General features: G+C 46.4%; 9 non-coding genes across 9 annotated transcripts; all 9 read right to left on the reverse strand.

The window, feature by feature from the left end:
• Positions 1-1,332: 1,332 nt before the first annotated feature.
• On the reverse strand, positions 1,333-1,523 carry LOC142281263 (U2 spliceosomal RNA). The gene has a single exon (XR_012743391.1). It is a non-coding gene; the product is annotated as a U2 spliceosomal RNA (small nuclear RNA).
• A 1,387-nt stretch (positions 1,524-2,910) lies between these two features.
• LOC142281264 (U2 spliceosomal RNA) lies at positions 2,911-3,101 on the reverse strand. The gene has a single exon (XR_012743392.1). It is a non-coding gene; the product is annotated as a U2 spliceosomal RNA (small nuclear RNA).
• Positions 3,102-4,488: 1,387 nt separating this feature from the next.
• LOC142281265 (U2 spliceosomal RNA) lies at positions 4,489-4,679 on the reverse strand. Its single transcript, XR_012743393.1, has one exon. It is a non-coding gene; the product is annotated as a U2 spliceosomal RNA (small nuclear RNA).
• Positions 4,680-6,055: 1,376 nt separating this feature from the next.
• LOC142281266 (U2 spliceosomal RNA) lies at positions 6,056-6,246 on the reverse strand. The gene has a single exon (XR_012743394.1). It is a non-coding gene; the product is annotated as a U2 spliceosomal RNA (small nuclear RNA).
• A 1,387-nt stretch (positions 6,247-7,633) lies between these two features.
• On the reverse strand, positions 7,634-7,824 carry LOC142281268 (U2 spliceosomal RNA). The gene has a single exon (XR_012743396.1). It is a non-coding gene; the product is annotated as a U2 spliceosomal RNA (small nuclear RNA).
• Positions 7,825-9,211: 1,387 nt separating this feature from the next.
• Positions 9,212-9,402, reverse strand: LOC142281269 (U2 spliceosomal RNA). The gene has a single exon (XR_012743397.1). It is a non-coding gene; the product is annotated as a U2 spliceosomal RNA (small nuclear RNA).
• Positions 9,403-10,789: 1,387 nt separating this feature from the next.
• Positions 10,790-10,980, reverse strand: LOC142281270 (U2 spliceosomal RNA). Its single transcript, XR_012743398.1, has one exon. It is a non-coding gene; the product is annotated as a U2 spliceosomal RNA (small nuclear RNA).
• A 1,386-nt stretch (positions 10,981-12,366) lies between these two features.
• On the reverse strand, positions 12,367-12,557 carry LOC142281271 (U2 spliceosomal RNA). The gene has a single exon (XR_012743399.1). It is a non-coding gene; the product is annotated as a U2 spliceosomal RNA (small nuclear RNA).
• Positions 12,558-13,944: 1,387 nt separating this feature from the next.
• LOC142281272 (U2 spliceosomal RNA) lies at positions 13,945-14,135 on the reverse strand. Its single transcript, XR_012743400.1, has one exon. It is a non-coding gene; the product is annotated as a U2 spliceosomal RNA (small nuclear RNA).
• Positions 14,136-14,427: the final 292 nt, after the last annotated feature.

The following is a 14,427-nucleotide window of genomic DNA, read 5'->3' on the forward strand; positions in this document are numbered from 1 at the left end:
AGGGAGAGAGAGCGAGAGGGAGACAAACCCACGCCTACACAAGACATTTTGTCACCCAAGCCAACCCTTGAAAAGGCTGCTTTGCAGAGCAAAAACAAGAAGAATGGTGCGTTTTGCAGCCGCCGCCCACTGCAATGAATCTGAATAACTCCTCCTTTAGGGCGCAAGCAACTCCCCTCCCCCTTGCAGTCTTTCCAATTCACGATACAAAAAGACGGACAGGACAGGTTGCCTGACTTTCCGTCACTGCCACCCTTTGCCATCCTTACCCGTAGAAAGCCCTTTCATCATCCCCAAACCCTAATCTTTTCCCTTTCCTTCCCAGCCCCCAAACCCTGCCCTCTGTACCTTTCTCACCACCCGCTTCCCTTCTCCTGTCATCCCCCTACCACCCGGGAAAAAAAGAGATTGCCCCCTCCTTCCACTAGCCCACCCTCCCACCCAAAGAACAACTTCTTCTGCGCAGCTTGTTTTCTAGGCAGCAGCGCTATTGTGATGTCATCGGGGGGCATTGTGACAAGCCGCCAGTGTTCCGTCTCTTCATGTTGTGCACAGTTCAAACGGAAAATACATCAACAGGCAGACTACAGAAAAGCTTACTATCAAAGGTTAGAGGGGGGCTTTCTCAGAGGGCTTTTTACAGTTTTTCTATTCCCAATTAGCCGTTTAAGTGTACTTATTGAAAGTAGTAATTCTTTCATAGGCCGCCCTTTCTTAGTATTTGACGTTCCTTATATTGCGGTATGAGGCTTCGCAGTAGGTTGCAAACATTCATCACCCATGACTGTCCCCAATTGAGCTCAGAAGCTCAATGTCTATCATGACCTCTCTTTTAGAATGTCCAAGAGCAAGCAAACTATTCCTCCAGGAGAGGGCGCCAACAGACTACTAAAGAGATCATCATTACTCAAAGAAAACCCCAAAAACCAATGCATGATAGGAATAAACAGGTAACTTTCTTTGGAGTGGAAGCGGAGAGATCGCACCAGATGCCAATTCTAGATCTTATCACACCTGTGGTCACTGCAGCAGCAGGTGAATCCACTTTGTCCAAAAGGGATCTATTCCATTCAATTGCAAATGATCTAGATAAGACAGAGAACTGCAGCACGGGGACATAGCCGAGTTGGTCAGGTTGAGTGGTGATGAGTTTGCTATTTGGATGAATAAAGAAAGTCAAAAGTGTGAAAGATAAAAAACAAAAGGAGGAAGTGTGAAAAGTGAATGGGCCAAATTGAGGTGCATATGAAGACGTATGCTTTCTTCCAATTCATTAAATCGGGCTAATATGAATCAGGTGAATTGAGTTCTGCTTTTGGAAACTGGGTTAAGAAGGGGTGCACCGTTCCTGGAGGTACTGCAATACCAGGTCAATGCGTGGAGTGGACAGAGCAAGCTCTTTTTCCATCTCCCTGTTCTAAAAATCCATTTAATATATGGTCCCCAGATAGGGGACGTATCAGATATTAAACTGATAAGAACAGATACTACACTTGATCTTAGCCAAAAGGCCGAGAAGCGATAACCAGAATTGGTTTGGGCCTCGAGTGGCACCCTGGCCTATGCCGGACACATCTTAGGGAGAGAGAGCGAGAGGGAGACAAACCCACGCCTACACAAGACATTTTGTCACCCAAGCCAACCCTTGAAAAGGCTGCTTTGCAGAGCAAAAACAAGAAGAATGGTGCGTTTTGCAGCCGCCGCCCACTGCAATGAATCTGAATAACTCCTCCTTTAGGGCGCAAGCAACTCCCCTCCCCCTTGCAGTCTTTCCAATTCACGATACAAAAAGACGGACAGGACAGGTTGCCTGACTTTCCGTCACTGCCACCCTTTGCCATCCTTACCCGTAGAAAGCCCTTTCATCATCCCCAAACCCTAATCTTTTCCCTTTCCTTCCCAGCCCCCAAACCCTGCCCTCTGTACCTTTCTCACCACCCGCTTCCCTTCTCCTGTCATCCCCCTACCACCCGGGAAAAAAAGAGATTGCCCCCTCCTTCCACTAGCCCACCCTCCCACCCAAAGAACAACTTCTTCTGCGCAGCTTGTTTTCTAGGCAGCAGCGCTATTGTGATGTCATCGGGGGGCATTGTGACAAGCCGCCAGTGTTCCGTCTCTTCATGTTGTGCACAGTTCAAACGGAAAATACATCAACAGGCAGACTACAGAAAAGCTTACTATCAAAGGTTAGAGGGGGGCTTTCTCAGAGGGCTTTTTACAGTTTTTCTATTCCCAATTAGCCGTTTAAGTGTACTTATTGAAAGTAGTAATTCTTTCATAGGCCGCCCTTTCTTAGTATTTGACGTTCCTTATATTGCGGTATGAGGCTTCGCAGTAGGTTGCAAACATTCATCACCCATGACTGTCCCCAATTGAGCTCAGAAGCTCAATGTCTATCATGACCTCTCTTTTAGAATGTCCAAGAGCAAGCAAACTATTCCTCCAGGAGAGGGCGCCAACAGACTACTAAAGAGATCATCATTACTCAAAGAAAACCCCAAAAACCAATGCATGATAGGAATAAACAGGTAACTTTCTTTGGAGTGGAAGCGGAGAGATCGCACCAGATGCCAATTCTAGATCTTATCACACCTGTGGTCACTGCAGCAGCAGGTGAATCCACTTTGTCCAAAAGGGATCTATTCCATTCAATTGCAAATGATCTAGATAAGACAGAGAACTGCAGCACGGGGACATAGCCGAGTTGGTCAGGTTGAGTGGTGATGAGTTTGCTATTTGGATGAATAAAGAAAGTCAAAAGTGTGAAAGATAAAAAACAAAAGGAGGAAGTGTGAAAAGTGAATGGGCCAAATTGAGGTGCATATGAAGACGTATGCTTTCTTCCAATTCATTAAATCGGGCTAATATGAATCAGGTGAATTGAGTTCTGCTTTTGGAAACTGGGTTAAGAAGGGGTGCACCGTTCCTGGAGGTACTGCAATACCAGGTCAATGCGTGGAGTGGACAGAGCAAGCTCTTTTTCCATCTCCCTGTTCTAAAAATCCATTTAATATATGGTCCCCAGATAGGGGACGTATCAGATATTAAACTGATAAGAACAGATACTACACTTGATCTTAGCCAAAAGGCCGAGAAGCGATAACCAGAATTGGTTTGGGCCTCGAGTGGCACCCTGGCCTATGCCGGACACATCTTAGGGAGAGAGAGCGAGAGGGAGACAAACCCACGCCTACACAAGACATTTTGTCACCCAAGCCAACCCTTGAAAAGGCTGCTTTGCAGAGCAAAAACAAGAAGAATGGTGCGTTTTGCAGCCGCCGCCCACTGCAATGAATCTGAATAACTCCTCCTTTAGGGCGCAAGCAACTCCCCTCCCCCTTGCAGTCTTTCCAATTCACGATACAAAAAGACCGACAGGACAGGTTGCCTGACTTTCCGTCACTGCCACCCTTTGCCATCCTTACCCGTAGAAAGCCCTTTCATCATCCCCAAACCCTAATCTTTTCCCTTTCCTTCCCAGCCCCCAAACCCTGCCCTCTGTACCTTTCTCACCACCCGCTTCCCTTCTCCTGTCATCCCCCTACCACCCGGGAAAAAAAGAGATTGCCCCCTCCTTCCACTAGCCCACCCTCCCACCCAAAGAACAACTTCTTCTGCGCAGCTTGTTTTCTAGGCAGCAGCGCTATTGTGATGTCATCGGGGGGCATTGTGACAAGCCGCCAGTGTTCCGTCTCTTCATGTTGTGCACAGTTCAAACGGAAAATACATCAACAGGCAGACTACAGAAAAGCTTACTATCAAAGGTTAGAGGGGGGCTTTCTCAGAGGGCTTTTTACAGTTTTTCTATTCCCAATTAGCCGTTTAAGTGTACTTATTGAAAGTAGTAATTCTTTCATAGGCCGCCCTTTCTTAGTATTTGACGTTCCTTATATTGCGGTATGAGGCTTCGCAGTAGGTTGCAAACATTCATCACCCATGACTGTCCCCAATTGAGCTCAGAAGCTCAATGTCTATCATGACCTCTCTTTTAGAATGTCCAAGAGCAAGCAAACTATTCCTCCAGGAGAGGGCGCCAACAGACTACTAAAGAGATCATCATTACTCAAAGAAAACCCCAAAAACCAATGCATGATAGGAATAAACAGGTAACTTTCTTTGGAGTGGAAGCGGAGAGATCGCACCAGATGCCAATTCTAGATCTTATCACACCTGTGGTCACTGCAGCAGCAGGTGAATCCACTTTGTCCAAAAGGGATCTATTCCATTCAATTGCAAATGATCTAGATAAGACAGAGAACTGCAGCACGGGGACATAGCCGAGTTGGTCAGGTTGAGTGGTGATGAGTTTGCTATTTGGATGAATAAAGAAAGTCAAAAGTGTGAAAGATAAAAAACAAAAGGAGGAAGTGTGAAAAGTGAATGGGCCAAATTGAGGTGCATATGAAGACGTATGCTTTCTTCCAATTCATTAAATCGGGCTAATATGAATCAGGTGAATTGAGTTCTGCTTTTGGAAACTGGGTTAAGAAGGGGTGCACCGTTCCTGGAGGTACTGCAATACCAGGTCAATGCGTGGAGTGGACAGAGCAAGCTCTTTTTCCATCTCCCTGTTCTAAAAATCCATTTAATATATGGTCCCCAGATAGGGGACGTATCAGATATTAAACTGATAAGAACAGATACTACACTTGATCTTAGCCAAAAGGCCGAGAAGCGATAACCAGAATTGGTTTGGGCCTCGAGTGGCACCCTGGCCTATGCCGGACACATCTTAGGGAGAGAGAGCGAGAGGGAGACAAACCCACGCCTACACAAGACATTTTGTCACCCAAGCCAACCCTTGAAAAGGCTGCTTTGCAGAGCAAAAACAAGAAGAATGGTGCGTTTTGCAGCCGCCGCCCACTGCAATGAATCTGAATAACTCCTCCTTTAGGGCGCAAGCAACTCCCCTCCCCCTTGCAGTCTTTCCAATTCACGATACAAAAAGACGGACAGGACAGGTTGCCTGACTTTCCGTCACTGCCACCCTTTGCCATCCTTACCCGTAGAAAGCCCTTTCATCATCCCCAAACCCTAATCTTTTCCCTTTCCTTCCCAGCCCCCAAACCCTGCCCTCTGTACCTTTCTCACCACCCGCTTCCCTTCTCCTGTCATCCCCCTACCACCCGGGAAAAAAAGAGATTGCCCCCTCCTTCCACTAGCCCACCCTCCCACCCAAAGAACAACTTCTTCTGCGCAGCTTGTTTTCTAGGCAGCAGCGCTATTGTGATGTCATCGGGGGGCATTGTGACAAGCCGCCAGTGTTCCGTCTCTTCATGTTGTGCACAGTTCAAACGGAAAATACATCAACAGGCAGACTACAGAAAAGCTTACTATCAAAGGTTAGAGGGGGGCTTTCTCAGAGGGCTTTTTACAGTTTTTCTATTCCCAATTAGCCGTTTAAGTGTACTTATTGAAAGTAGTAATTCTTTCATAGGCCGCCCTTTCTTAGTATTTGACGTTCCTTATATTGCGGTATGAGGCTTCGCAGTAGGTTGCAAACATTCATCACCCATGACTGTCCCCAATTGAGCTCAGAAGCTCAATGTCTATCATGACCTCTCTTTTAGAATGTCCAAGAGCAAGCAAACTATTCCTCCAGGAGAGGGCGCCAACAGACTACTAAAGAGATCATCATTACTCAAAGAAAACCCCAAAAACCAATGCATGATAGGAATAAACAGGTAACTTTCTTTGGAGTGGAAGCGGAGAGATCGCATTCTAGATGTTATCACACCTGTGGTCACTGCAGCAGCAGGTGAATCCACTTTGTCCAAAAGGGATCTATTCCATTCAATTGCAAATGATCTAGATAAGACAGAGAACTGCAGCACGGGGACATAGCCGAGTTGGTCAGGTTGAGTGGTGATGAGTTTGCTATTTGGATGAATAAAGAAAGTCAAAAGTGTGAAAGATAAAAAACAAAAGGAGGAAGTGTGAAAAGTGAATGGGCCAAATTGAGGTGCATATGAAGACGTATGCTTTCTTCCAATTCATTAAATCGGGCTAATATGAATCAGGTGAATTGAGTTCTGCTTTTGGAAACTGGGTTAAGAAGGGGTGCACCGTTCCTGGAGGTACTGCAATACCAGGTCAATGCGTGGAGTGGACAGAGCAAGCTCTTTTTCCATCTCCCTGTTCTAAAAATCCATTTAATATATGGTCCCCAGATAGGGGACGTATCAGATATTAAACTGATAAGAACAGATACTACACTTGATCTTAGCCAAAAGGCCGAGAAGCGATAACCAGAATTGGTTTGGGCCTCGAGTGGCACCCTGGCCTATGCCGGACACATCTTAGGGAGAGAGAGCGAGAGGGAGACAAACCCACGCCTACACAAGACATTTTGTCACCCAAGCCAACCCTTGAAAAGGCTGCTTTGCAGAGCCAAAACAAGAAGAATGGTGCGTTTTGCAGCCGCCGCCCACTGCAATGAATCTGAATAACTCCTCCTTTAGGGCGCAAGCAACTCCCCTCCCCCTTGCAGTCTTTCCAATTCACGATACAAAAAGACGGACAGGACAGTTGCCTGACTTTCCGTCACTGCCACCCTTTGCCATCCTTACCCGTAGAAGCCCTTTCATCATCCCCAAACCCTAATCTTTTCCCTTTCCTTCCCCAGCCCCCAAACCCTGCCCTCTGTACCTTTCTCACCACCCGCTTCCCTTCTCCTGTCATCCCCCTACCACCCGGGAAAAAAAAGAGATTGCCCCCTCCTTCCACTAGCCCACCCTCCCACCCAAAGAACAACTTCTTCTGCGCAGCTTGTTTTCTAGGCAGCAGCGCTATTGTGATGTCATCGGGGGGCATTGTGACAAGCCGCCAGTGTTCCGTCTCTTCATGTTGTGCACAGTTCAAACGGAAAATACATCAACAGGCAGACTACAGAAAAGCTTACTATCAAAGGTTAGAGGGGGGCTTTCTCAGAGGGCTTTTTACAGTTTTTCTATTCCCAATTAGCCGTTTAAGTGTACTTATTGAAAGTAGTAATTCTTTCATAGGCCGCCCTTTCTTAGTATTTGACGTTCCTTATATTGCGGTATGAGGCTTCGCAGTAGGTTGCAAACATTCATCACCCATGACTGTCCCCAATTGAGCTCAGAAGCTCAATGTCTATCATGACCTCTCTTTTAGAATGTCCAAGAGCAAGCAAACTATTCCTCCAGGAGAGGGCGCCAACAGACTACTAAAGAGATCATCATTACTCAAAGAAAACCCCAAAAACCAATGCATGATAGGAATAAACAGGTAACTTTCTTTGGAGTGGAAGCGGAGAGATCGCACCAGATGCCAATTCTAGATGTTATCACACCTGTGGTCACTGCAGCAGCAGGTGAATCCACTTTGTCCAAAAGGGATCTATTCCATTCAATTGCAAATGATCTAGATAAGACAGAGAACTGCAGCACGGGGACATAGCCGAGTTGGTCAGGTTGAGTGGTGATGAGTTTGCTATTTGGATGAATAAAGAAAGTCAAAAGTGTGAAAGATAAAAAACAAAAGGAGGAAGTGTGAAAAGTGAATGGGCCAAATTGAGGTGCATATGAAGACGTATGCTTTCTTCCAATTCATTAAATCGGGCTAATATGAATCAGGTGAATTGAGTTCTGCTTTTGGAAACTGGGTTAAGAAGGGGTGCACCGTTCCTGGAGGTACTGCAATACCAGGTCAATGCGTGGAGTGGACAGAGCAAGCTCTTTTTCCATCTCCCTGTTCTAAAAATCCATTTAATATATGGTCCCCAGATAGGGGACGTATCAGATATTAAACTGATAAGAACAGATACTACACTTGATCTTAGCCAAAAGGCCGAGAAGCGATAACCAGAATTGGTTTGGGCCTCGAGTGGCACCCTGGCCTATGCCGGACACATCTTAGGGAGAGAGAGCGAGAGGGAGACAAACCCACGCCTACACAAGACATTTTGTCACCCAAGCCAACCCTTGAAAAGGCTGCTTTGCAGAGCCAAAACAAGAAGAATGGTGCGTTTTGCAGCCGCCGCCCACTGCAATGAATCTGAATAACTCCTCCTTTAGGGCGCAAGCAACTCCCCTCCCCCTTGCAGTCTTTCCAATTCACGATACAAAAAGACGGACAGGACAGGTTGCCTGACTTTCCGTCACTGCCACCCTTTGCCATCCTTACCCGTAGAAAGCCCTTTCATCATCCCCAAACCCTAATCTTTTCCCTTTCCTTCCCAGCCCCCAAACCCTGCCCTCTGTACCTTTCTCACCACCCGCTTCCCTTCTCCTGTCATCCCCCTACCACCCGGGAAAAAAAGAGATTGCCCCCTCCTTCCACTAGCCCACCCTCCCACCCAAAGAACAACTTCTTCTGCGCAGCTTGTTTTCTAGGCAGCAGCGCTATTGTGATGTCATCGGGGGGCATTGTGACAAGCCGCCAGTGTTCCGTCTCTTCATGTTGTGCACAGTTCAAACGGAAAATACATCAACAGGCAGACTACAGAAAAGCTTACTATCAAAGGTTAGAGGGGGGCTTTCTCAGAGGGCTTTTTACAGTTTTTCTATTCCCAATTAGCCGTTTAAGTGTACTTATTGAAAGTAGTAATTCTTTCATAGGCCGCCCTTTCTTAGTATTTGACGTTCCTTATATTGCGGTATGAGGCTTCGCAGTAGGTTGCAAACATTCATCACCCATGACTGTCCCCAATTGAGCTCAGAAGCTCAATGTCTATCATGACCTCTCTTTTAGAATGTCCAAGAGCAAGCAAACTATTCCTCCAGGAGAGGGCGCCAACAGACTACTAAAGAGATCATCATTACTCAAAGAAAACCCCAAAAACCAATGCATGATAGGAATAAACAGGTAACTTTCTTTGGAGTGGAAGCGGAGAGATCGCACCAGATGCCAATTCTAGATGTTATCACACCTGTGGTCACTGCAGCAGCAGGTGAATCCACTTTGTCCAAAAGGGATCTATTCCATTCAATTGCAAATGATCTAGATAAGACAGAGAACTGCAGCACGGGGACATAGCCGAGTTGGTCAGGTTGAGTGGTGATGAGTTTGCTATTTGGATGAATAAAGAAAGTCAAAAGTGTGAAAGATAAAAAACAAAAGGAGGAAGTGTGAAAAGTGAATGGGCCAAATTGAGGTGCATATGAAGACGTATGCTTTCTTCCAATTCATTAAATCGGGCTAATATGAATCAGGTGAATTGAGTTCTGCTTTTGGAAACTGGGTTAAGAAGGGGTGCACCGTTCCTGGAGGTACTGCAATACCAGGTCAATGCGTGGAGTGGACAGAGCAAGCTCTTTTTCCATCTCCCTGTTCTAAAAATCCATTTAATATATGGTCCCCAGATAGGGGACGTATCAGATATTAAACTGATAAGAACAGATACTACACTTGATCTTAGCCAAAAGGCCGAGAAGCGATAACCAGAATTGGTTTGGGCCTCGAGTGGCACCCTGGCCTATGCCGGACACATCTTAGGGAGAGAGAGCGAGAGGGAGACAAACCCACGCCTACACAAGACATTTTGTCACCCAAGCCAACCCTTGAAAAGGCTGCTTTGCAGAGCCAAAACAAGAAGAATGGTGCGTTTTGCAGCCGCCGCCCACTGCAATGAATCTGAATAACTCCTCCTTTAGGGCGCAAGCAACTCCCCTCCCCCTTGCAGTCTTTCCAATTCACGATACAAAAAGACGGACAGGACAGGTTGCCTGACTTTCCGTCACTGCCACCCTTTGCCATCCTTACCCGTAGAAAGCCCTTTCATCATCCCCAAACCCTAATCTTTTCCCTTTCCTTCCCAGCCCCCAAACCCTGCCCTCTGTACCTTTCTCACCACCCGCTTCCCTTCTCCTGTCATCCCCCTACCACCCGGGAAAAAAAGAGATTGCCCCCTCCTTCCACTAGCCCACCCTCCCACCCAAAGAACAACTTCTTCTGCGCAGCTTGTTTTCTAGGCAGCAGCGCTATTGTGATGTCATCGGGGGGCATTGTGACAAGCCGCCAGTGTTCCGTCTCTTCATGTTGTGCACAGTTCAAACGGAAAATACATCAACAGGCAGACTACAGAAAAGCTTACTATCAAAGGTTAGAGGGGGGCTTTCTCAGAGGGCTTTTTACAGTTTTTCTATTCCCAATTAGCCGTTTAAGTGTACTTATTGAAAGTAGTAATTCTTTCATAGGCCGCCCTTTCTTAGTATTTGACGTTCCTTATATTGCGGTATGAGGCTTCGCAGTAGGTTGCAAACATTCATCACCCATGACTGTCCCCAATTGAGCTCAGAAGCTCAATGTCTATCATGACCTCTCTTTTAGAATGTCCAAGAGCAAGCAAACTATTCCTCCAGGAGAGGGCGCCAACAGACTACTAAAGAGATCATCATTACTCAAAGAAAACCCCAAAAACCAATGCATGATAGGAATAAACAGGTAACTTTCTTTGGAGTGGAAGCGGAGAGATCGCACCAGATGCCAATTCTAGATGTTATCACACCTGTGGTCACTGCAGCAGCAGGTGAATCCACTTTGTCCAAAAGGGATCTATTCCATTCAATTGCAAATGATCTAGATAAGACAGAGAACTGCAGCACGGGGACATAGCCGAGTTGGTCAGGTTGAGTGGTGATGAGTTTGCTATTTGGATGAATAAAGAAAGTCAAAAGTGTGAAAGATAAAAAACAAAAGGAGGAAGTGTGAAAAGTGAATGGGCCAAATTGAGGTGCATATGAAGACGTATGCTTTCTTCCAATTCATTAAATCGGGCTAATATGAATCAGGTGAATTGAGTTCTGCTTTTGGAAACTGGGTTAAGAAGGGGTGCACCGTTCCTGGAGGTACTGCAATACCAGGTCAATGCGTGGAGTGGACAGAGCAAGCTCTTTTTCCATCTCCCTGTTCTAAAAATCCATTTAATATATGGTCCCCAGATAGGGGACGTATCAGATATTAAACTGATAAGAACAGATACTACACTTGATCTTAGCCAAAAGGCCGAGAAGCGATAACCAGAATTGGTTTGGGCCTCGAGTGGCACCCTGGCCTATGCCGGACACATCTTAGGGAGAGAGAGCGAGAGGGAGACAAACCCACGCCTACACAAGACATTTTGTCACCCAAGCCAACCCTTGAAAAGGCTGCTTTGCAGAGCCAAAACAAGAAGAATGGTGCGTTTTGCAGCCGCCGCCCACTGCAATGAATCTGAATAACTCCTCCTTTAGGGCGCAAGCAACTCCCCTCCCCCTTGCAGTCTTTCCAATTCACGATACAAAAAGACGGACAGGACAGGTTGCCTGACTTTCCGTCACTGCCACCCTTTGCCATCCTTACCCGTACAAAGCCCTTTCATCATCCCCAAACCCTAATCTTTTCCCTTTCCTTCCCACCCCCAAACCCTGCCCTCTGTACCTTTCTCACCACCCGCTTCCCTTCTCCTGTCATCCCCCTACCACCCGGGAAAAAAAGAGATTGCCCCCTCCTTCCACTAGCCCACCCTCCCACCCAAAGAACAACTTCCTCTGCGCAGCTTGTTTTCTAGGCAGCAGCGCTATTGTGATGTCATCGGGGGGCATTGTGACAAGCCGCCAGTGTTCCGTCTCTTCATGTTGTGCACAGTTCAAACGGAAAATACATCAACAGGCAGACTACAGAAAAGCTTACTATCAAAGGTTAGAGGGGGGCTTTCTCAGAGGGCTTTTTACAGTTTTTCTATTCCCAATTAGCCGTTTAAGTGTACTTATTGAAAGTAGTAATTCTTTCATAGGCCGCCCTTTCTTAGTATTTGACGTTCCTTATATTGCGGTATGAGGCTTCGCAGTAGGTTGCAAACATTCATCACCCATGACTGTCCCCAATTGAGCTCAGAAGCTCAATGTCTATCATGACCTCTCTTTTAGAATGTCCAAGAGCAAGCAAACTATTCCTCCAGGAGAGGGCGCCAACAGACTACTAAAGAGATCATCATTACTCAAAGAAAACCCCAAAAACCAATGCATGATAGGAATAAACAGGTAACTTTCTTTGGAGTGGAAGCGGAGAGATCGCACCAGATGCCAATTCTAGATGTTATCACACCTGTGGTCACTGCAGCAGCAGGTGAATCCACTTTGTCCAAAAGGGATCTATTCCATTCAATTGCAAATGATCTAGATAAGACAGAGAACTGCAGCACGGGGACATAGCCGAGTTGGTCAGGTTGAGTGGTGATGAGTTTGCTATTTGGATGAATAAAGAAAGTCAAAAGTGTGAAAGATAAAAAACAAAAGGAGGAAGTGTGAAAAGTGAATGGGCCAAATTGAGGTGCATATGAAGACGTATGCTTTCTTCCAATTCATTAAATCGGGCTAATATGAATCAGGTGAATTGAGTTCTGCTTTTGGAAACTGGGTTAAGAAGGGGTGCACCGTTCCTGGAGGTACTGCAATACCAGGTCAATGCGTGGAGTGGACAGAGCAAGCTCTTTTTCCATCTCCCTGTTCTAAAAATCCATTTAATATATGGTCCCCAGATAGGGGACGTATCAGATATTAAACTGATAAGAACAGATACTACACTTGATCTTAGCCAAAAGGCCGAGAAGCGATAACCAGAATTGGTTTGGGCCTCGAGTGGCACCCTGGCCTATGCCGGACACATCTTAGGGAGAGAGAGCGAGAGGGAGACAAACCCACGCCTACACAAGACATTTTGTCACCCAAGCCAACCCTTGAAAAGGCTGCTTTGCAGAGCCAAAACAAGAAGAATGGTGCGTTTTGCAGCCGCCGCCCACTGCAATGAATCTGAATAACTCCTCCTTTAGGGCGCAAGCAACTCCCCTCCCCCTTGCAGTCTTTCCAATTCACGATACAAAAAGACGGACAGGACAGGTTGCCTGACTTTCCGTCACTGCCACCCTTTGCCATCCTTACCCGTAGAAAGCCCTTTCATCATCCCCAAACCCTAATCTTTTCCCTTTCCTTCCCAGCCCCCAAACCCTGCCCTCTGTACCTTTCTCACCACCCGCTTCCCTTCTCCTGTCATCCCCCTACCACCCGGGAAAAAAAGAGATTGCCCCCTCCTTCCACTAGCCCACCCTCCCACCCAAAGAACAACTTCTTCTGCGCAGCTTGTTTTCTAGGCAGCAGCGCTATTGTGATGTCATCGGGGGGCATTGTGACAAGCCGCCAGTGTTCCGTCTCTTCATGTTGTGCACAGTTCAAACGGAAAATACATCAACAGGCAGACTACAGAAAAGCTTACTATCAAAGGTTAGAGGGGGGCTTTCTCAGAGGGCTTTTTACAGTTTTTCTATTCCCAATTAGCCGTTTAAGTGTACTTATTGAAAGTAGTAATTCTTTCATAGGCCGCCCTTTCTTAGTATTTGACGTTCCTTATATTGCGGTATGAGGCTTCGCAGTAGGTTGCAAACATTCATCACCCATGACTGTCCCCAATTGAGCTCAGAAGCTCAATGTCTATCATGACCTCTCTTTTAGAATGTCCAAGAGCAAGCAAACTATTCCTCCAGGAGAGGGCGCCAACAGACTACTAAAGAGATCATCATTACTCAAAGAAAACCCCAAAAACCAATGCATGATAGGAATAAACAGGTAACTTTCTTTGGAGTGGAAGCGGAGAGATCGCACCAGATGCCAATTCTAGATGTTATCACACCTGTGGTCACTGCAGCAGCAGGTGAATCCACTTTGTCCAAAAGGGATCTATTCCATTCAATTGCAAATGATCTAGATAAGACAGAGAACTGCAGCACGGGGACATAGCCGAGTTGGTCAGGTTGAGTGGTGATGAGTTTGCTATTTGGATGAATAAAGAAAGTCAAAAGTGTGAAAGATAAAAAACAAAAGGAGGAAGTGTGAAAAGTGAATGGGCCAAATTGAGGTGCATATGAAGACGTATGCTTTCTTCCAATTCATTAAATCGGGCTAATATGAATCAGGTGAATTGAGTTCTGCTTTTGGAAACTGGGTTAAGAAGGGGTGCACCGTTCCTGGAGGTACTGCAATACCAGGTCAATGCGTGGAGTGGACAGAGCAAGCTCTTTTTCCATCTTCCTGTTCTAAAAATCCATTTAATATATGGTCCCCAGATAGGGGACGTATCAGATATTAAACTGATAAGAACAGATACTACACTTGATCTTAGCCAAAAGGCCGAGAAGCGATAACCAGAATTGGTTTGGGCCTCGAGTGGCACCCTGGCCTATGCCGGACACATCTTAGGGAGAGAGAGCGAGAGGGAGACAAACCCACGCCTACACAAGACATTTTGTCACCCAAGCCAACCCTTGAAAAGGCTGCTTTGCAGAGCCAAAACAAGAAGAATGGTGCGTTTTGCAGCCGCCGCCCACTGCAATGAATCTGAATAACTCCTCCTTTAGGGCGCAAGCAACTCCCCTCCCCCTTGCAGTCTTTCCAATTCACGATACAAAAAGACGGACAGGACAGGTTGCCTGAC

Source organism: Anomaloglossus baeobatrachus, unplaced genomic scaffold (assembly GCF_048569485.1).
Source record: "Anomaloglossus baeobatrachus isolate aAnoBae1 unplaced genomic scaffold, aAnoBae1.hap1 Scaffold_4682, whole genome shotgun sequence".
Classification (NCBI taxonomy): Eukaryota; Metazoa; Chordata; class Amphibia; order Anura; family Aromobatidae; genus Anomaloglossus; species Anomaloglossus baeobatrachus.